The sequence below is a fragment of the Marmota flaviventris genome, chromosome 2 (assembly GCF_047511675.1).
Source record: "Marmota flaviventris isolate mMarFla1 chromosome 2, mMarFla1.hap1, whole genome shotgun sequence".
Classification (NCBI taxonomy): domain Eukaryota; kingdom Metazoa; phylum Chordata; class Mammalia; order Rodentia; family Sciuridae; genus Marmota; species Marmota flaviventris.
Genome location: NC_092499.1, coordinates 127,445,461 through 127,467,617, shown reverse-complemented (window position 1 = coordinate 127,467,617; position 22,157 = coordinate 127,445,461). Strand labels below are relative to the sequence as shown.

General features: G+C 36.5%; 4 non-coding genes across 4 annotated transcripts; all 4 read left to right on the top strand.

The window, feature by feature from the left end:
- The first annotated feature begins 12,268 nt into the window (after positions 1–12,268).
- LOC114085156 (small nucleolar RNA SNORD115) lies at positions 12,269–12,335 on the top strand. The gene has a single exon (XR_003581437.1). It is a non-coding gene; the product is annotated as a small nucleolar RNA SNORD115 (small nucleolar RNA).
- Positions 12,336–16,378: 4,043 nt separating this feature from the next.
- On the top strand, positions 16,379–16,458 carry LOC114085153 (small nucleolar RNA SNORD115). The gene has a single exon (XR_003581435.1). It is a non-coding gene; the product is annotated as a small nucleolar RNA SNORD115 (small nucleolar RNA).
- A 2,831-nt stretch (positions 16,459–19,289) lies between these two features.
- Positions 19,290–19,369, top strand: LOC114085157 (small nucleolar RNA SNORD115). The gene has a single exon (XR_003581438.1). It is a non-coding gene; the product is annotated as a small nucleolar RNA SNORD115 (small nucleolar RNA).
- A 1,758-nt stretch (positions 19,370–21,127) lies between these two features.
- LOC114085154 (small nucleolar RNA SNORD115) lies at positions 21,128–21,202 on the top strand. The gene has a single exon (XR_003581436.1). It is a non-coding gene; the product is annotated as a small nucleolar RNA SNORD115 (small nucleolar RNA).
- Positions 21,203–22,157: the final 955 nt, after the last annotated feature.

Below are 22,157 nucleotides of genomic sequence, written 5' to 3'. Positions count from 1 at the left end.
GTTTCAGAGAACTCGATTCACTTTATTATTGCACAGGCAAGCTTTTATTCATGGCCTGATACTGGAGAAATTAGCTGAAGGCAGTATTAATCCAATGCACTAGCAACACCCTTATGAGTGGCAACCAATAGGTTAATAGGTCAGCAGCAAAAAAGCAGAAGGAAAAGGAATGTGCTGTGCACCTGAGGTTGACCAGGTTACCATGGTGATGGGGCTGGTTGTGATTATTGTTCCAACCACAAATATCCAGATTCAGTGTGTTGAACCCTGAGAGCCCCTCACATAGGCAACATAGGCTGCTTTCCAGCTCATGGGTCCAACATTGATATTTATCTTAAAAGACATTTTATTGGTACATTATCATTACACATAATAGTGGGATTCATTGTAACATCTTCATACATGCACATGCACATAACATATTTTGACCAATTATGATAATTATTTCATATCAGTTGAGCATGCACCTTATTATTTGTCCTCCTTTTAAAAATTGGTATATCAATCTCAAGGAATTTGTATTGATTACAAATTGTCTTAAATATGAGGTGAGGACTCAAGAAACCTTTCTTTGTCATAACCCTTCAGTCAGAAGATTTAAATTTAGAAAAATGGAAAAGTTGAAATCTTCCCACCAATAGATTAATCTTACACAAAGCTATCTTAAACAACACCATATTTTGTAAAATTCAACATATTGACAGAAGACATTTTTAACCAACCAAGGTGAATATCAGTATATTTACATTGAAAAGTCTTGAAACAATATCAGAAAACTCCAGCTACTCTCCATCTTACGTAGCCACTGGGGTTCAATTTGACAAAACTGAAATGAGAAGAAAATACCTCACACCAAATGATGAAAGTTGGTTTCTTCAAAAACACCAGGTTGGGTTTGGTGGCACACTCCTGTAGTCCCAGCAGATAGAAGTCTGAGGCAGGAGAATCATGAGTTCAAAGCCAGCATTAGCAACTTAGTGGGGAACTGAGCAATTCAGTGAGACCCTGTCTCTAGATAAAATATTTAAAAAGGGGTTGGGATATTCTCAATGGTTTTAAGTGTCCTTGGGTTCAATCCCCATTACCCCCCAAGAAAAGCCCTAAATATCATCCCATAAAAACTAAAATCTCTTTTAGAATTTGGTGTATTTTGTACCCATACTTAAGTCTTATAGGATAATTAAACAATCTATTTCATTTAATATTCCCACAGCTAATTAAGTAAATTCAATTCTATCTGAATTTACCATTATGAATTAGTTCATCATTTTTACCATACTTTCCATTATGAGTAAAGCCTACCATTATAGACTTTATCATCATGAGACATTTTACACAGGGACTAGACACAAAGTATGGTTAAACTAAAAGATATTATTAGGGCTGGGGTTGTGGCTCAGTGGTAGAGTGGTTGCCTAGTATGTTGAGAGGCCTTGGGTTCAATCCTCATCACCACATAAAATAAATAAATATAATAAATGTATTGTGTCAAACTACAACTAAAAATAAATACTTTTTAAAAAGAGATTATTAGGGCTGAGGAGGTGGCTCAAGTGGTAGCAAGCTCGCCTGGCATGCAGTGCGGCCCGGGTTCGATCCTTAGCACCACATACAAACAAAGATGTTATGTCCGCCGAAAACTAAAAAACAAAAAATAAATATTTTAAAAAATTCTCTCTCTCTCTCTCTCTCTCTCTCTCTCTTAAAAAAAAGAGATTATTAAATACCACATTAGGAGGAATAGAAACTGGGGCTGCAATTGCAAACTCTTACGATATAAAAATCCTGAAAACTGAGTGTCTTTGGAAAATTACAGAAACTTGTTGTTTAGATGTGAATAGGAAAGAATCAAAACCAAATACAAAATATAATGGTAGAAAAAAATTAGTCTGGGGGAATTCAAATTGAGGAAGAATTTAGAATTGGACATCTTGGAATGAAATTTTGTTGCAAAAACTATAAAACATTTTCATAAACTTCCATCTGTGTAAGTTAACAAAAACTAGTTATTTAATAACTACAGTATATGTTTACTAGTACTGAACTACAAGTATATATTTACTAGTACTGAACTACTACTGAAATACTGAGGGAAATAATTAGGTATTGGACATATTAATATCCATGAAGAGATTAAATGGTGGAATTAAAAATTTGATCATACGATAGATAAAAGAGCTTAAATATGATACTGCAGACTGCAATTTCTGAAATCCAAACTAATAAAATTAATTTCACTGAAATATGTAAGTTTCTTCTATACATATGTGAAAGACAACTTAGAAGAGTGTCCTTCAAGGAGATAAAATTGTTTGCAATTCATGTTATTAACAAATGCAAAAAATAACCAGATGAATGGATTTGTCCCTAAGATTTGGACTGAATCCTTTTTCACATTAAAATTAAACTTCTGAAGTTTAACAGTTCTATGTGTGTCTTCAACAAATACTCCATAATGAAGCTTCAAGAATTGATAATGGGATTAGTGGGCAATATGTGTCATACAGAAAACATTACTTGGTAAGATGGACTATTTCTATCAGTGCTGGATTTACCTGCATTAATAATATTCTATGTAATTCATGATCTTCATAAGAAATACATTGTTTCTTCATAAGAAATACATGCAATAAAATATTCAAATTTTATCTTAGACTATCAAGCACCACATCTTGATTTTTGCATTACATATAAACTGGGAAAAAACAAATACGATTTGAAAAATAAGTCTCAAATTGTAAAACACTTAGAAAAATAAGCTACCAAACTAACCAGCAATTTGGAAAGCTGCATATGATGGAGAATTCTTATGCAGAGTTAATCAAGAAGCTGCTTTGGGGCTGGGGTTGTGGCTCAGTGGTAGAGCGCTTGCCTAGCATGTGTGAGGCACTGGGTTCAATTCTCAGCACCACATAAAAATAAAGGGCCACCAACAACTAATAAAATATCTTTTAAAAAAAAGAAGCTGCTTTTATATGCATCAGGAGTAAACATTTTCAAAGATTAGTCACCTAAAGTTTATATTCTTTTCAATTTTAAAATTTATTCCATCATACTGTTAATCAATAATTTATTATGTATAGTGCTTTGAAAATGTAGGATACATAGAAAGCTAAGTTCATGAGGAGGAATCCAAACTGTAATGCAAATTTTACCAAAAAATCAAATACTATAAATGGAATTAAAGAGGAAAAGGATTGTGGTGCAATGGAGTTTATTTTAATTTTAATGAAATATTGAGGCTGTGACTAGTTACACGTTCTAATTCTACTTATAAAAACAAACATAGGAGGGACTGAAAAAGAACTATGAAGAACAAAATATAAGAGTAAGCCAAGGAGGCTGGGGTTGTGGCTCAGAGGTAAAGCACTCACCTAACGAGGTACTGGGTTCAATTCTCAGCACCACATAAAAAATAAATAACTAAAATAAAGGTATTGTATCCAACTACAACTAAATTTTTTAAAAGAGTAAGCCAGAGAGAATTATCAAAGAACAAAACAGTAGAACTGATAAAGAATTAAGAACAGCAGAGCATCAGAATAAACTTAATATAACTGTAGACAACAATTGAATGTCTGCTGAATGTTTCCTTAAATTGGGTAATGTATTATAACTGTATTTTTAATTAAATAAATAGTGTTAAAAATTCTCTATATCTTGGTAGTCATTTACTAGTTACCAGCAAGTATTCAGGGTAATTGCTTTGTTCAACAACAAAATCAGTTAGTTCATGAGTTGACATGTTGTTTTACTCTTGATTATTTTCCTCCCAACACTAAAAATGATGCCAGTTGTTCCTCATCTGGCTTTTTAAAAAATATAGATGGTAACATCATCTGGTTAATGGAAATCTTTGGTTTACATATAAAAGATAGTAACATGTTTGGGGAGAGAGTATGCCTAGTACTGTATGTAGTCTTTTGGAAAATAAGAACATATACTAGTTTACAAATTATGTAATACCATGTGAGCAAATGCATGCATGTTATGTAGAAACTATTGTGGAAGAAATAACTAGGCATCATGAACTTGGTCACTTGAAGTTATCCCAGAGTCCTGTACTGAATCTGTTTAAACTCCAGTTCACTTAAGCACCAGGGTTTAAAGATGTTATCACTGTCAAGAGTCTTCAGTACCAATAGGAGCAATAGGTGTATGCATAGGGAGTGCAGTGACTTCAGTCAATGGTTAGACCATATCTTGTCCTGGAAAATATAATAACATATGAGAGTTCTTAAATGAAGAGTGACAAGCCTTAGCTTTTTCTGGGATATTTAACTTGGGCTTGAGAAATGAAAGTTGTTTTTTTTTTTTTTTTTTTTTTTTTTTTTTTTTTTTTTTTGAGATTTTGTTTCTCCCTCTTCTAACTATCTGCTTGTAAAAGAAAAACTTTCTGATTTTTTCAGCCTGATTAAGGCATTTCTCTTAATACACCTGTATTGTTAGAGTTAATAGCATGGATTTTTTCTCACCATGTGTTTCAGAATGTGCAGCTGGAAATAAAAAATCATAAGATGACTTAGAGTTCAGTGTGCCTTTGATGACTGAGAAAAGTCCAGGTGGAACATCTGCCAAGAAATGACTGGCCTCTGAGATTATTGCATTCATTATTTGAGAAAATGTTTGTGAGTGATCAAATTATTCTTCTCAATGAGTGACTGACCTCATTGATGGTAACATCATCAACAAAAAAGTTGCCCTTTTACATGAACTTCTTTTGCTTGAAGCTGGAAATTTTATGATTCATTTGCACCATCTCTTCTAGCAGATATTGACTTAGATCTATGCATACAAGTAGATAATTTATCTGTGTTATACATTTTCAGGTTGCTAATATGTGTATATCTATGGATAATTGAGGAAATACAATTGAATTGAATAGAGCCAGACTCAATTTTGACGTTAGGGTATATATGTTTTTTTTTTTTTTTTTTTTTTTTTTAGGGGCGGGGAGGATTGGTTCATTCTTTTTTAATTTTTTATGGTTCTTTTTAGTTATACATGAAAGTAGAATGGGTTTTGACATATCATACATATATGGAGTATAACTTCCCATTTTTTTGTTTGTACATGATGTGGAGTTAAACTGGTTGTGTATTCATATATGAACATAGGAATATTATGTCAAATTTATTCTATTAATTTTCCTATTTCCAAACCCCTTCTCTTCCCCTGACTCCCCCTGTCCAATCTTGTGAACCTCCACTCCTAGCTCCCCCACCTGCCCACCTATTGTGAGTCAGCATCCATCCACATGTTAGAGAGAATATTTGACTTTTAATTTTTTGAGATTGACTTATTTCATTTAACATGATAGTCTCCAGTTCCATCCATTTACTGGCAAATGCCATAATTTCATTCTTTATGGCTGGGTAATATTTCATTTTGTATATTACTACATTTTCTTTATCCATTCATCTGTTGAATGGCACCTAGGTTGGTTCCATAGCTTAGGTATTGTGAATTGATATGTCTATATCACCATAGTATGCTGATTTTAATTAAGTCTTTGGGGTATATACTGTGGGATGGGATACACTGGGTTGAATGGTGGTTCCATTCCATGTTTTCTGAGGAATTGACATACTGCTTTCCAGAGTGGTTGCACCAATTTGCAGTCCCAACAACAATGTATGAGTATGTAAGGTATATATGTTGCCTTTGATACACGAAACTGAATAAAATTATGGGTAATCTGATGTTTTATTTCTAGAAAAATAGTTTCAAGTGCAACGAATAGATTCATTACAGGTAGTGCATAATTACATATGATGCCAGTTCTACTGATGTGGATGACTTGAAAATTTAGGTAAAGGGTATTGAAGAGTATGTTCCATTTTTGTGCAATATGTCATGAAAGTTCTCTAAACAAAAAACCCTGTGTTTTTCATTATTGTTTCTGGTCTTGCACTTGACAATATTTTCACTATAATGAAAATTCAAGATTCATTAATATGCTTGGCAATGAATCTTGAACTTGAATAATTTGAGAAGCAAACTAATTAACTGAATGTCAGCTCATAAGTCCTGTGATTCCATTATTTGACATATAATACAGAAAGTATATGCTATGAGTGATGTCAATTCCCTTGGCAATTCTTAGGTTCACCAAATCACAACATGCATTTAAGTTTTTCTTCTAAACTAAAAAATGTAATTGACACAAATATGTGTACATATTTATGGGGCATAGTAGGGAGGAAGAAATCATTCTAGTGTTAAATATAAGTTCATTTTCTTTTCTTTTTTTAAGAGAGAGAGAATTTTTTAATATTTATTTTTCAGTTTTCGGTGGACACAACATCTTTATTTTATTTTTTAATGTGGTGCTGAGGATCGAACCCAGTGCCCAGCGCATGCCAGGTGAGCACGTTACCGCTTGAGCCACATCCCTAGCCCTAAGTTCATCTTCTTAATGAGTTATTACCCTACTTGATGACATCTTCATAAGAAAAATGTCACTTTTCCATGAACGTTAATTGAAATAATATTCAGATATTTCTGAGTCATAGTAAGTGTCCCAAATATGTGATTTTATTTTATTATAATTATAGAAGTAGATAATTTGATGTAACCCTACTATAATATTTTTATTTTGCTCTAGTTTTATGATGTGTCATCATTGATAATGACTCACAATATAAAAACAATGGAGTATCTGTCATGACTTGGAAATTCTTTTATATGGGTTGCTCAAGAAGCCTGAAAATTATATTATAAGTCCAAGTGGTTTGACTGAATTTTAGATCTGGAGATAATCTAACTCTCCATCTCTCTATATATCTATTTATCTATACATCCACTTCCTACTTTTGGTGCCAGGTATTAAAACCAGGGCCTTACACATGCAAAGCATCTATTGTTATAAGGAGAATTAAGTCCCAACCACACTCCTTTAAAAAATATCTACTAAATGTTTTATTTTCTTTAAATCGGAGTTATTTCAAAACCAAACTCATTATGGAGTCTTCCCTGTTCTTTTTAAATTGAAAGATAATGTTTGTGCATATTTATCAGATACAGTGTAATGTTTTGATTCATGTATTTATTGAGTAGTGATCAACTAAGGGTAATTAGCTTATCTATTACCTTAAACTTTGGTCATTTCTTTATGGTGAGTACAGTCAAATTCTTCTCTTATATTTTGAGATATATAGGCTTTATTATTAATTATATTCACCCTACTGTGCCATAGAACACCAGAATTCATATATGGTTCCAAGAGTGTCATTTTATATAATATTCCATATGAAATGGACCATGAAAATATTCCTGATATATCTTCTTTTTTAAAAATATTTTTTAGTTATAGTTGGGCACAGTACCTTTATTTATTTTGTTTACTTTTATGTGGTGCTGAGGATTGAACCCAGCACCTTGCACGCGCTAGGTAAGCACTGTACTGCTGAGCCACAACCCCAGCCCCTGATATGTCTTCTTGAAGAGACAGTCCAAGAATGAGCAACAAGATGCTCTGTGTCTACATGATACCACATGAAAGTGTCTCCAAAAATCAAGAAACCTATATGGTCTGTCCTTGTGTTTAGTGAATCAGTGTTCCACAGCCTCCATAATGGGTCACATATGCAAGAATGATCATATCTGTTCATTAAGGAAAAGCATATGTGAGCCATAACTTGTATAAGCCATATAAGGAAAGTAATATTTAGTTTATAAACCTGTCTTACTCCTCTCCACTTACATTAAAAACTGAGAAGAAAAAGAGACCTTTGGCTTGGTGGCAAATTATATGACATTAGCATAGAACACACCAGAACCCCAATTCATTTTATCACACAGCTTCATAAAACCTGCCTGGTAAATGTATTCAAGTCAAAATGAATGTGTGGACAGTGCAAGAGTTTAGTTTGGTGATATGCATGTTATATTGTCTTGAAGAGAGATAATTACATTAAAAAATGTGCTAAATTGAACTATTCTGAGACCCAGGCTTGATAAGAATTGTAAGGTCAGAAGTCAGAATTTAGTGTGGGGTAGTTTGATATCAGGCTTAAGAAAGTGAAACTCTAGTGTGGAACTTTGTTGCCCAACACTATGTACTTCTAACTGAATGACAAATTCTCATTCCTTAAGATTTATTTCAGTGATTAATAATTCTTATATATTTTAGTATATTAAGGGTTCATTTTGTGGGATCTTTTATTACATTGTGTCTTTCAATAATACATGCAGCCAAGAGGAAAACTCTTGCACTGAAAAGAGGCTAGTGGCTATCTATATAGTCAAATATATTTCAAAAGACCTTCAGATCAGTGCAAATTCATCCTTAAGGCAATTATATTTACTCATTCAAGGAACTTTACTATCAATATGAGGTTGTCTTTAGAAATTAATTAGTGACTTACTTGGTGTGATCCTATGACAGAATCTTCACTTTGTACCTCAATTTGATAGGATTAAAAACCGAGGAAAACTGAGCTTGGGGGTACATGCCCATAATCCTAATTATTCAGGATGCTGAGATAGGATGATTGCAGGTTCTAATTCAGCCTCAACCTCAGCCTCAGTCACTTAATGAGACCTTCTCTCAAAAAAAAAAAAAAAAAAATAGGGAGTCAAGGAGGTACCTCAGTGGCAGAGTACTTGCCTACCATACTCAAAACCCTGGATTAAATTCAATAAGTAACATCACAAAAACAGAGCAACACAGAAATGCTCTAAATGGGGATGACTATGTCTACCACTGTTTAGATCTAAAGAATGCCACACTTCATGTATGATACTGTGATTCATATCTGACATGCACGTGCACGCACACACACACACACACACATGCACGCATACCCACTAATTCAGGAAAACTTTGGTTTCCTGGTACCTAGTACCATATTTAATACTCATTTTGATCTTCATTACTACTAGAAGAATTTTTCAATTACAGTTTTACAAATTTATAAAGGTGTTATGTGGCTTTTGAAAGACCCTATTAATGAGTATGAAAATAACTGGAAGACTTATTAATGAAGGTGAAAATCTTAGATTCAGGGGTTTGTTTGCCTGTGACATAATTGAATAGACTAAAGAGCAAAATTTACCTGAATTTCAGATTTGAATACCACATAACTCCATTAATTTTAAGATAATGAAAGTGTGTGGTACGGATGGTATCCATTTTTTTTCTGATGTGGCCTTTGAGTAAACCAGGATAAAAAAAATCAGGCTAATTACTACTTTAGGAGTCATTGACTTACTTTACAACCCTCATATGAGAAAAACTTCAATTTTCCTAAAATTTCATTGAAATAATATTGAAACATTGTGAAACAATATTGAGTCACAGACTCATACCTGTGACACAGTGTGGTGTGGCATTATTTGTATCTAAACACTGGTAAACATAGTTATACCCATTTGTAGTGTTTTTGTGTTGCTCTGGTTTTGTGTATTTGAAGGTTATTGGTGAAAATTCATCAATAAAAGACAATAACATTTTAGCTACAGTTTATAATTTTCTATATATGGATTGTTCAACATGCGTAAACAAATCCAATCCCCAGTGGCCTAATATCTCATTTCAAGATCCTTACTTTTACAGTTTCAGGAATATAATTTTAAGAGAGTTCAAATGTACTGTGTCTTGCTAATTATTATTTACATGGATTCTTTTAAAATATAGACAAGTGATGATCGGTGAGATGATCACATCTCAGTGTGACACCTACTGACTGATTATCTAAAGTTAACACATCTATATGTATTGCACTTATTGTGTTTGTTGAATCAATGATCCATAGCATAGGTAATGGCTCAGTTTTTGAGCACTTAATTAATAAAAAGTACACATACATCATATACTCAATAACATTCAATTCACTCTTAGTCAGGCATGGTGGCGCATACCTATAATACCAGTGATTCATAAAGCTGAGGCAGGAAGATCACAAGTTTGAGGTCAGCCTCAGCAATTTAGTGAGGCCCTAAGCAACATAGTGAGACCTTGTCTTAAACCAAAAATGAAACATAAAAAAAGAACGCTAAGGATGTGGGTCAGTGCCTGCTGGATTCAATCACCAGCCCCTGTCCCAAATATAATTCACCCTCTTAAAAAATATCCTATTCCTGTCCTCTTAGATAATGACTCTGAGGGAAAAGTACTTTTGCCTTCTGCAATAAAAGTCAGCCAAATGTTCTGAACTGAATGTGCATGAACTCTAGCCCACCTTAACACCAAGAAGGCACGAACTATCTCTGCTGCATATTTAGGTAATGTGTAGATGTATACATGAGGAGGGAGTGCCATTACTTCAATCAATGTTGAGAATTTATGCAATCTCAAAGGCAGAAGATCACATAAAAATCATGGCCCATAGAAACATGTTGGCAACTATCCTCAGTGAAAGTTGTTAGATATGAATTTGGGCACCCTTTTTTTTTTATTCTAGATTTTATTTTGGGCATGAGAAAACAAAATACCTGAGATAAACTTGTGTGACTAAACCAAAATATATGCTTATAAGTGAAGAACAAATGCTAATCTATTAAGCTTTGTTCCAGTGACCTATAATTCTATTCATAGCTCTCTTCCTCTCATTGCATCTTACAGTAAATTTACAGAAAGAGTTACACTTTCCACTAATATGATGTGAGTGCCATCCTTTGGTCATAAATATATTCCAAATAGACCATCCAACTAGTGAAGAGTCTCTCCAAGTAAGTAAGGTCTACTCATTTGGTCAATCTGAATATTGATATGTATTCTTTTTTAAAAAAAATATTTATTTTTTAGTTGTAGTTGGACACAACACCTTTGTTTTATTTATTTATTTTTATGTGGTGGTAAGGATCAAACCCAGGGCTTCGCATTCACTAAGCAAACATTCTATTGCTGTGCCACAACCCCAGCCCCTTGATATGTATATTTATTGAGTGGCTGCTCTACTTAACCAAAGACAAAATCTTTAATCATTACCTAACTTTGATGTGCCTGAAAGTTATGGAATTTTTTTATTGATAGACCAATGTTCAATATTCATTTATTTTTTATAAGAAACTACACCAAAATTTGTATAATATAAACTATAATCCTAAGAGTTTCATTCTGCCTTTGATATACTGCATAAATATCGAAAATTTAAGGATTCTAACAACAAAAATGAAAATGTGAGACTTTATATTACAAGTTACAATAGTAACTTGATATTTCCATTATGCCTCAAATTAATTTTATTGATGAGGCAATTCATACATGAATTTCAGTTGCTTAATAGAATGTGAATGTTTTAATTTTAGAATAATGAAAGTTGATGCAATGAATGATAAATGCTGCTTGAAAACCAATGTTATTCAGAGTTGTTGATACCTAGTTATAGACCATGACATAGTTGTACCTTCAATTGTATCCTTTTAGACTTCAAATGAAGTTGAACATGCAAAATATTAGTGCTGTGTCCCAAACATATATATAAAGAAGATAGGATAAATGAAATGCTCTATAATTTGACTAACATAAGAGCAATTCCACAAAGATAAGATCTCTGTATTATGTGTCACTTATGCATTGGTTGATATTAGGCTACAACCTCCATAACAGGACATTTTTAAAGTAAATACCACCCATCAAGGAAAACATTAAACTACTCATACCTCATGAGAGGTAGACATACATTTGACACTAGCACAGAAGCTCAAAGTGGAGAAAACAGCTTTGACCTGATGAAATGAGGGATCAATATGAGATGAATGTTTAAACAAGAATACACTGAAATTCATTACATAAATGGAAACATAGTAGCCAGTGTGGAGGCCCATGCCTATAATCCCAGTGACTTGGAGGACTGAAGCAGGAGGATCACAAGTTTAATGCCAGTCTCTGCAACTTAGTGAGGCCTTGACTCAAAATTAATTTTTTAAAAAAGGGGCTAGGGGGCTGGGGATGTGGCTCAAGCGGTACTGTGCTCACCTGGCATGCGTGGGGTGCTGGGTTCAATTCTCAGCACCACATAAAAATAAAATAAAGATGTTGTGTCCACTGAAAAAAACTAAAAACCTAATAGTAAAAAATTCTCTCTCTCTCTCTCTCTCTCTCTCTCTCTCTCTCTCTCTCTCTTTCTCTCTCTCTCTCTCTTAAAAAAATCAAGGGGGGGTGGTGTGCTGGGGATATAGCTCAGTGGCAAAGTACCCTGGGTTCAAACTCAAACTCCAGTACCAAATAAAAGAAGAAAAATGACTTTTGAATAACCAAGGATAAGCATGTCCAGGTCAAAGAGAATGCATGTGGATAAAGGAGGAGCCTTGGGCTGAGTAGATGATGTTAATTTATATTGTTTTAAAAAGAGGTAATGACTTTAAAATAATGCTAAATAGGATTACACAAAAGAGCAGACTAAGTGAAAATTCTGAAAGAGGATATTGGAATGAATATTTTCACACTCAGGGCAAGTGAATTTTAAAGGAATCTCCAGATATTCAGAGGACCTCTTTCCAGGTGATCTAAATGAACCAATAAAACTCATTCAGAAGAATCGGTGTATACCCAAGAAACTAGAACTCCAAAAATATTTGCTGCCCCTCACTCAGCTCATTTTCACTAATTATGCTGACTTTTAGTGAGATGGGCTACCAAGATTGGCACCACTGCCTCAGTGGTCATAAGTGAGTGGATTTCAGGAGTCATGAGCCATTAAGCTATGGAGTTGAAAGTCATGAAGGCCACCTTTAGGGCCATAAGGATGGATTCATTAGACAACCTGAATCACAACGTGGGGATAAATTCTGATTAATAGACATAATTTCTGTACCTCACCCCACGTATTATTTTAAATAATAACCTGCAATGGTGAAGGAAGTCAAGTCAAGAGAAAATTGGTTTCTTCACAAAAACACATGGCAAGCATTACCCTCCTAAGTGTAGGTTTCGGTCCGCCCAATACTGCCACTAGGTCTGAGTGGGGCAAAGGGAAATTAGGAGATCATCAGTGTCTTGAAAGAATTTTTGCCCATGGTGGATCCAGTCCTCAGAGATGAGGTACTAAGATTCAGGAATTTGCCCTACACACAGCCATGATTAGGCAGATTGTGTTGAGAAGTGGGGTAGGTAATGGTCGTCATGAAGCATAAAGGGGTGGAGGTAATGTTGAATCAATTGGTTGAGGCTGAGAAAGATGCTATAGGAAGGGCCTCACCCTCCAAGAAAACACTTTGTGTGTCCACATTCTCTGAGTCAAGATCAAGCATCCCTCTGAAAATAGCCCTTATACTTGGAGTGACCCAAGGCAATGTGCTGGTCAGGAAGAAATATGAATTTTGGCTAAATTCCTCATGATGGTGTTAAGACTGATTCTGAACCATGGGTTCCTCCACAGGCTAGAAGAATCTTATTTCAGGTGAAGGAAGAAACATTCATCATGGTTTCCATATTTTGGCTTTGCTCTGTGTCTGAGATGTGTACAGAAAATAGATGAGGATGATCCCAAGAAAGAAGATGGTTCAGGGGCCACAGCAGAGATTTCTGAGTTCTGTGGTTTGAAATACTACCTAGGTATGAGCACTATTCATTGAATTGGGATATCAGATTTGAGAATGTGGAGATGCACAAGAATACCTTTCAGTGTACATAGAATCATTGGAAGAGAACCATGTATACTAGACTTGGTATGAGACAGAGGCCAGACAGATGAACAATGACAGATAAACAATCAGGCCTCTATTCAAAATCTCTTATTACAAAGACTTTTCCTGGTGGGCTGGGGCTGTGGCTCAGAGATAGCACACTTGCCTGGCATGTGTGGAGCACTGAGTTCAATTCTCAGTACCACATATAAATAAATAAAATAAAGGTCTATCAACAACTAAAAAATATTTTTTTAAAACTTTTCCTGAACCCCCAATCTTCCAATGTATGAAATCTGTCTCCTTCCCATTCTTAACCAGATCAATCATGAATGCCAGCTATGAGGCAATGCCAAGAGATACTAAAGAGTCTTCCAAATTAAAGAAACTCCTTAAAGGAATTATCATAATATCCGAACATTTTTTCCTGAAAGACTGAGCCATTCTTTGTTCACACCTATGCCTTCTCTCTCAATCTAAGTTGTATCTTGCACCTGAAGGTGAAACATTCCATATCCCATTTCTTTTCCCAATAAAGATCTGCCCAAAATTCATACTTATATGATACAGATTCCTTTCAATATGCACCTTCTCAAAAGTTTATATCTCCTGTATCAGATTATGCTCTGACACATGGTATGGCAATGAGGGCATAAGAGTCAAACAAAACCAGAAAAGGCTCCAACTGTGCAAAAGTTACATGCTCTGGTATGCTGGTGAAAACCAGCATCCAAATTAGGTCACTTTTTAGATTACCTCATCACCTCCCTCCATTGGGAAAATACATAGAACAAACACAGCTAAAAGAAATCATATTCACTTGTAAAAAATGGTACTCTTATAGGCTGAATTTGTAGCTCAGGGGTATGATGATGGCCTAGCATGCATTATTAGCATATGGGGATCCACAGCACAGAAAAACAAAAACAAGATAGTTCTACATCTTACACACACAAAAAACCCCTAATTTTATATTTATATGAACTAAAGTGAAAAGTAGAACATGGTACACGTCAACAAATATAACTAATTCTTAATTTTATAGCCAAAAAAGTAGTGTAGCAATGAGAAATATACAAACTCTTAGTAAGAAAATAAGACCATAAGAAAAATTATCCTCAATAAGACAAATGCTTAAAACCATAGAATGAGACAGAGAGTCAGGTTCAAGTAATATGCTGAAAGAAAATAACAAGAGAACTCAAGCATCACTATGTCCCTCTAGGGGCAGCCACACTGGGGGCAATAGACCTGGAAGTCCCACCAGGAATCCCAGGTGGTCCAAGCTGGTGGAGATGCTCCTCAATCAGGCACAAAAGTTCCAAGCTCAGGGTACTTGCTACTCTTCCCACAAGAAAGTTCCAGGGCTACCTCTTACTCAGCTCCTTTGCCCTCCTTTTGCTTTCCAAGGAGACCAGCAGAGGAGGCTGGCCCCTCTTCCTCCACAGGCAAAGTTGAGCAGATGACTGGGGTTATGGGGCTGAATCACTACTGCAGGGGAGAGCAAAGGGTGAAGCCAGGAGGCAAAGGTGGAGGCCTCAAGCCAAGGTGAAGACAACCCTGAGATCCTTTGTCCAGGAAGGAAGCCATTTGGGGATCTCCTTGCTCCAGGTCACCTTCCCTTCTTGAGGAGCAATGGTGACAGGATAGATGCTCATCAGAGAAGTTGAAGTAAAGGGCAGAGCTCCCTGGAACCCAGGTCTCCGTTATTCCTGGGCCAGAGGAGGGACTAGTTGGCTACAGGGTTCCATTGGCTTCATGGCAATGCTGTGTGCCTATGGGGCATCAGGCCCCCGGGGTTTGGGAGGATGAAGGGCATGAACGGGCTTCCCGCTGATGGGAAGGACTGGCCAACTTCTAGAGTGCCAGGGCATCCAGGGAGCACAGCATGGTAGCAGTCAAGGATGATGAGGGGGCTCGGGAACTGCTGAACATGCAGGAGACCTAGCTTGGACTCCTGTATCCTCTCCATGTCTCTCCTTCAAGCCTGCTTTTGTTTAGAGCCTTATCACTGGCATTTCCGGGTGCCAGGGCATTATCCTAAGGGTACCCCAGGAAGGTGTGTGGTCAAAAGTCTCCCAGAAAAAGGGACTGTTGTTCTTTGGAGACCCAAGCTCAACTCCAGACTGAAAGAATGGGGCCCAGGGGAAGGGTTTAGCTTCCTGGTGGGCTTCCATTGACATAGGGTCTGTGCCTGGGGCCAGGGAGCAACACACTGTAGGGCTGTACCAAGGAAGGAAGTGGCTCCAGGTTATGCAGTTCAGTGTTCTTGGGACTGTGGCAGAAGAGGTGTCTTTTTGGACCCATGCACTCAAGGGAAGGATGTGTGATTCTCCCACATGCTGGCCAATGCACGAAGACTCCTGTAAGGGCAGCTTGATGGTAAGTGTGCTTTGGGCCCAGAGCCTAGTCTAGCTATCAGACCCTGCTGGGACTCCTTGATACAGGAGGGGGCAGTGGAATGCTGAATCCATGGGGTCACAGGCATCTCATCCTGCAGGACTGGTGGTCACAGCTGCAGATAGGGGTCACCTTTGGGGATGGAACACTGGGGTCCATATAGGAAATGACTGTGTGAGTCCGCCCCAAGGCTGGCATCCTTCCCCCTCCTCAGCTGTTTTCCTCTTTCCACCCAGGTCATGCTCCCGACAGAAAGAACGCCTTGATCCTCCTGGCAGCAGCCTAGCCCTGACTTTGCCAATCCTCAAGGCCCCTTGGCACACTGACCTGGCGTATCCATCTTGGTAAGCCAATCCAGGTGCCAGTGCCAGTGAGAGGATGTATGGGGAGAGGACTATCTAGGTTTGGGTTGATGATGATACCTTTATTGTCTTGAAAAGAGATGAAGACATAAAAATCATGCTCAATAGGATTATGATGAAGCCCAGGTTAGGGGACATTGGTGGAAAAGGATCTGGGTATTCCTATGTCCCTCTTAAAGAGAGTGGTCACAATGGGGGCCATAGACCTGAAGGCCCCACCAGGCATCCCAGAAGGCCTAAGCCTTTGGAGGTGCTCCTCAGTCAGGCCCCAAAACTCCATACTCAGAAAGTGGGCACTGGCTACTCTGGGCACATGACAAGTCCCAGAGCCAAGCTTTTGCTCAGCTCCTTTGTCCTCCTTTTCCCTTCCAGTGAGAGAAGCAAAGCAGATGGATGCCTCTGACAGGCCAGGCACAGGTGAGCAGATGGCCAGGGTCATGGGGCTATATTATGCTGCTAGGAGGAATGAAGTGTGAAGCCTGGGTCAAAATTGGTGGAGGCCTTTACCATGGCCACTGGCTACCCTGAGATGCCTCCAGGAGGGTTGCCATTTGGGGATTTCCCTGCTAAAGGTCACTTTCTCTTCTTGACCCTTCATGGTGATTGGGCAGAGGCTAATCATAGATGTTGATGTGAAGGGATGGACAAGTATGTTCCCAATCAGGCAACTTCAGTCACTGGGCCAGAGGAGGGACTTGTTGGCTACAGGTCACTGCCACTAGTTTCATAGCAGCAGTATGTGCCTGTGGGGCATCTGTCCCTGGGGGCTGGGAGGATAAAGGCATGAATGAACTTACCCCTGATCAGAGGGACTGGGCAAATTCTGGAGTGCCAGGCATCCAGGGGGGCATGCATGAAAATGGGCAGGGATGATGAGGGGTGGGGTAAAGGGCATGGTCTGTATTCAATTTATGGGTACAGGAGGAGGTTTAGAGAGATTCCATGGGTTGTAGTACAGAGGCACACGTGGGTGTTTGGCTGTGGTCATGTGCCTTGAATACTTTTGCTGATAGGATGGAAACATGAGCCCAGCAGCAATTGTTCAGCTGCAGCCAATTGCCCTCTTTGATCTCTTATTTGAAGTTCAAGTTAGATCTTTTGTCAAGGTTTTTCCTGTCTTTCTGTGCATGTGTTGAGTTATTATTGTTTTTCCCCTTTTATATGTGCATTCTTACTGTCATACTTTGTGTAGTATGTGTCTCCCAATATCTCTTTTTTAATGGTGGAATATTTGGAGGTTTTTTGTTTTATATTTGAGTGACATAAAGTCATCAGTTCTTTCTAGTCTTTTTTAAATAATATTTTTTAAATTTTTTAAAATTGTAGATGAACACAATATCTTCACTTTTATTTATTTTTATGTGGTGCTGGGGATCGAACCCAGGGCCTCACACGTGCAAGGCAAGTGTTCTATCACTGAGCTATAGCCCCAGCCCCCAAATATTTATTTTTTAGCTATAGGTGGACACAATATCTTTATTTTATTTTTATATGGTGCTGAGGATTGAACCCAGTACCTCATTCATGCTAGGTGAGTGCTCTGCCTCTGAGTCACAACCCCAGCCCCAGTTCTTCCTAGTCTTAATGGTTTGATTGGATTGTAACTGTATCTAGTTGAAATGTTCCTGCAAGAAGTAGATTATTAGTTGTCTTCCCTGTAAGGGCTCATCTTCCTTATATATCTTTTTTCTTTTTCCTTCTCTCCTTGATGCCTGGCTGCCATAATGGATGTTTACTCATCCAGCTTGCCCTTCTACAGTCAAATTCTTCCTTACCTGTAACTATGTTTAATGGACTGTTTTATCCTTAGAGTGATTATCTGAACTGTGAGTACAAAAACTTTCCCTCCTCTATGTTGCTCTTGACAGGTGTTTTTTTTTTTTTTTTTTACAGTGACCCAAATCTGATTAATACAAAAATTGGTACCAAGAAGTTGGGTCTCTGTTGTAACTAACCTGACCATACATACTCCTTTGGAGTCAGTTTGCAGAGGAATTTAAAAGGTTTGGAGATAAAGCCTGTAGAAGATCTCATACATTTTATGAATAGCCTAAAAGGTGACTCAGTTTGGCTCAGAATACCAGAATTCTGATAGAAATGTGACCTGTGTTCATAAGGTTTCATCAGGAAAGGGGAACTTGGTTGGGACTAAATAAAGGCCATTCATGTTATATCTGGCAAAAAAAAAAAAACAAACAAAAAAAAACTTGCCTATAGTTTGCCCGTGTCTTGAGACGTTGTTTGAGCCTGAATTTAAAGATGATGAACAAATTAATTTATGTTACTGACAACATTTTAACCAGGTTTACTGTGAGTTTCCAGGGCAGAACATAGAAATGCAAGATTGTAAAAACTTTAGTTTAGTTTGTTTGTATAAAACTGAGGCCAAGGAAGATGTGGTTGTTAAAGTGATCACAGCCAATAAAGATTTGCTAATTACTTTACACAGAGATAATAGGAAGATGCCTTGACAGCATCTCAGTAATTTGTAAGACCATATCTATTGCAGGTTCAAGAGTCTTGAAAGAAAAATTCCTTGGAATTTTAGTTTCCTATGAAACTAAAATTTAATAATTTGATGACCAAAACAATGCCAAATTTTCAGCTCCTGAGTATCATGAGACATTATTATTTTCAGAATAATGAAGGTACATGTTTAAAATGATGACAGTTGTTTCTAATATGAAAATGATGCTGACCAGATCTCCAATTCATGAGTTCATTATTGGTTCTCCTCAATGCCTAATTGGTGCACTTGATGGTATCTTCACTTCTCACTGAAATTTTCAGTCCTATTGCTGTTTACCCATTCTTGTCCTCCTAGATAAGGACTACTGAGTAAGAATCTGCTTTGTCAACTCCTGCCACTGAGGTATGCTGCAGTGAATCTAATGAGTCTCCTGTCCCTTTGAACCATGGTTTCAGGATGCCATTCTGGTAGGTGTTTACAAAGCAAAGTGGATATATGTGTGGAGAATATCTTAAGGAGACATGATGATGTAAAAATCATGCTCAATGGGACTATGCTAAGGCTCAAAATAGGCAAAAATCCTGGCAACAAGGTGTAAGAAGTAATTAGATTTGGAGAGGGGTATTCATTTCGGGATAAGAATGAAGAAACTTTGAAGGGTATCTTGTTTTACCTGCCTCTCTTTGTTTCATAGAGAATATTCATATTCCTTTATTCTGATCTTCATATCTTTATTTTTATTACTCATAAATTGGATGTTTTAGCTTATTTTTCCTCCTTGTGTGCTTCAGAATGTTCAACCAGAAAAGAAATGCCATTACATGCATTAGATATGAATTCTTCCATAGTGATTAAAGATTATCAGGTAGACTATTTGACTCTTGAAGTCTGGCCTTTGAAATGATTATAGCCAGGCCTCGTGGCACAAGTCTTGTAGTCCTAGCTACTCAGGAGACTGAGGCAGGAGAATCACTTGAACTCTGGGCAGAATAACAAGACCCCATCTCAAAAAAAGAAAGAGGGTGGGGGGAGGGAGGAAGGAATGAAATAAAGAAAAGAAGACATTCCATGCATTCATTTATGTAAAATGAATGAGTGATAACCTGTTCTTCCCAATGAGTGACTGATGAACACTCATTAAACTCTTTTCACCTAAACAAAACATGCTTTGATTTTGATTTGAAGATAGGATGTTTTGTAATTCATTGCAATTATCTCTTCAGTGATTCTATATGCACAAATTAACAATCCGTTTCTCTTATTCTATTCTGTGGATTACTATGGTGTTATAATGTTTTTGGATCATTGAGCACTATTCACAACTGAAAGACTTTGCAATTTCAGAGAATTGTTTGAGACTGAGGCACAGTCATTCCTCCATAACTACAGGAAATTGATTCCAGGATCCCATGCAGACACCAGAATCTGTGGATGCTCAAGCTCCTTATATAAAATGGTATACTATCTGCATATAATGCAACCCTCCTGTAGATTTTAAATCATCTCTGAATCATTTATAGTACTTAATACAATATAAATGCTTATATAACAATTTAGTTCTTATATGTAAATAGTTATTATACTATATTGCTTAGGGAATGATAACAATACAACAAAAGAGTTGGTACATTTTCAATACAGATGCAACCATCGTTGGCCTAACTACATAGTACACAGTCCATGGGTATTTTAATTATGGATGCAAAACCCACAGATACCTAACCTATACTGTATATAAGCCGCCATTTACTGAAATTGAAAGCAATGATTAGTCTTAAGTCCTATTTTCACATTCTGAGTCTTATGTGGTTTCACTATATTCAATAAAAGGTATACATATGTTATATATGATGCTGGTATTACTAATATAATTACTAATATAGGTACTTGCATATGTAACCAAGTGATGAGAGTAATATTTCATCTGTAGGTAAATCATTCCTTGACATGAAAACCTAAGATCAAAATACATGAAACCTATTTGCTTTGTCCTTACTGTAAGTGGTCAATCAATGTTCTGTAGCTTTATAGTAGTTCATATTTGGAGTATCAAACATATCAGTCTTATAAAATTAGAAATAGCTGTCGGGTGCCATATATACATAAGAGATGTAATGCTTCCCTTTGACTATGTTCTTATTCCTATCTCCTAGAAAAAGACTACTAAGGAAGGAATTTTTTACACTGTTGTGCTCATGGGGCAATTTGTACCACCAAAGTGTCTGACAGTAAGTATGTGGCATCTGGTTGACTATAGTACCAGTGTTTAAAGATCCATTTCTGGTAAGTATATTACACCTAAATATATGAGTGCCATGACTTAGTTCAATGATGATATGTTATCTTGAACAAAAGTGATGGCTCAAAAGTCAGGCTCAGTTGGATTATGCTGAGGCACAGTTTAGGTGAGAATTGTGAGATAAGACTTTTGGATTTTTTGGTTTCTTTTCATGAGAATTTTATTTTGGGTTTCCAATGATGAAGTCTCCTGTGAAACTCGTTTTCATTCTAAATACATTTTTTTTCTAAATGCTTCTAAGTCAAATTATGATCAAGTTTTCTTTAATTCCAATTTTTCTTGAATATTTGGCACTAAGATATTGGCTTTTTTCTCTCTCATCTCATGTTTCAGTGACTCCTGCTGGCACTATTCTACTGAGCAGAGGTGAAAGGCTACCTTTGCTGGCTAAAAAATTCCAAATTAGACCATTGGATTAGTGAAGACTCACCTCTATAATAATTATTTATTCATTTAGACAGTATATCATTATAGGGTATATAATATCATTATAGGGTATATATATATCAAGGTTTATAGGGTATATCATCTTCACAATGATTGAAACATGAGAAAATTCTTACATTTATCTATAATTGCTTTTATTGAAGGCTGGGAAATATCATATGTTGGAATTATGCTCAGTGTGTTATAGTTATTTGGGGTCTCAATACACTAATAGAAAAAATATTAGTACTGAATTTTAACAGCGTTGGGATATTTTTTGATCACTGATGGATTGCCTGTCACTGAAGACCCTTGCAACTAGGGTAAGAAAATGAGTTTCATTAATGTTTCTTCAAAAAAATTGAAATTGGATAAACTGATGAACACATTGGTTCCTAATTTTTATCTCCCAAGTTCCTGTATTTTCATTATAATGAAAGTGTGTATGTGCTATGAGTAAAGTCAAATGTTAATAAGACCCTTGGGATAATCATGGCCATTTGTTGAGGCAAGACAATTGCCATTATAGGTTATTCTTCTCAATGAGTAACTTACAGGCTTGATAGTATTCTTGAGAAAAAAAATTATTTTTTCACTGAAATTGCACTGATAGAAAGTTGACAAGTTT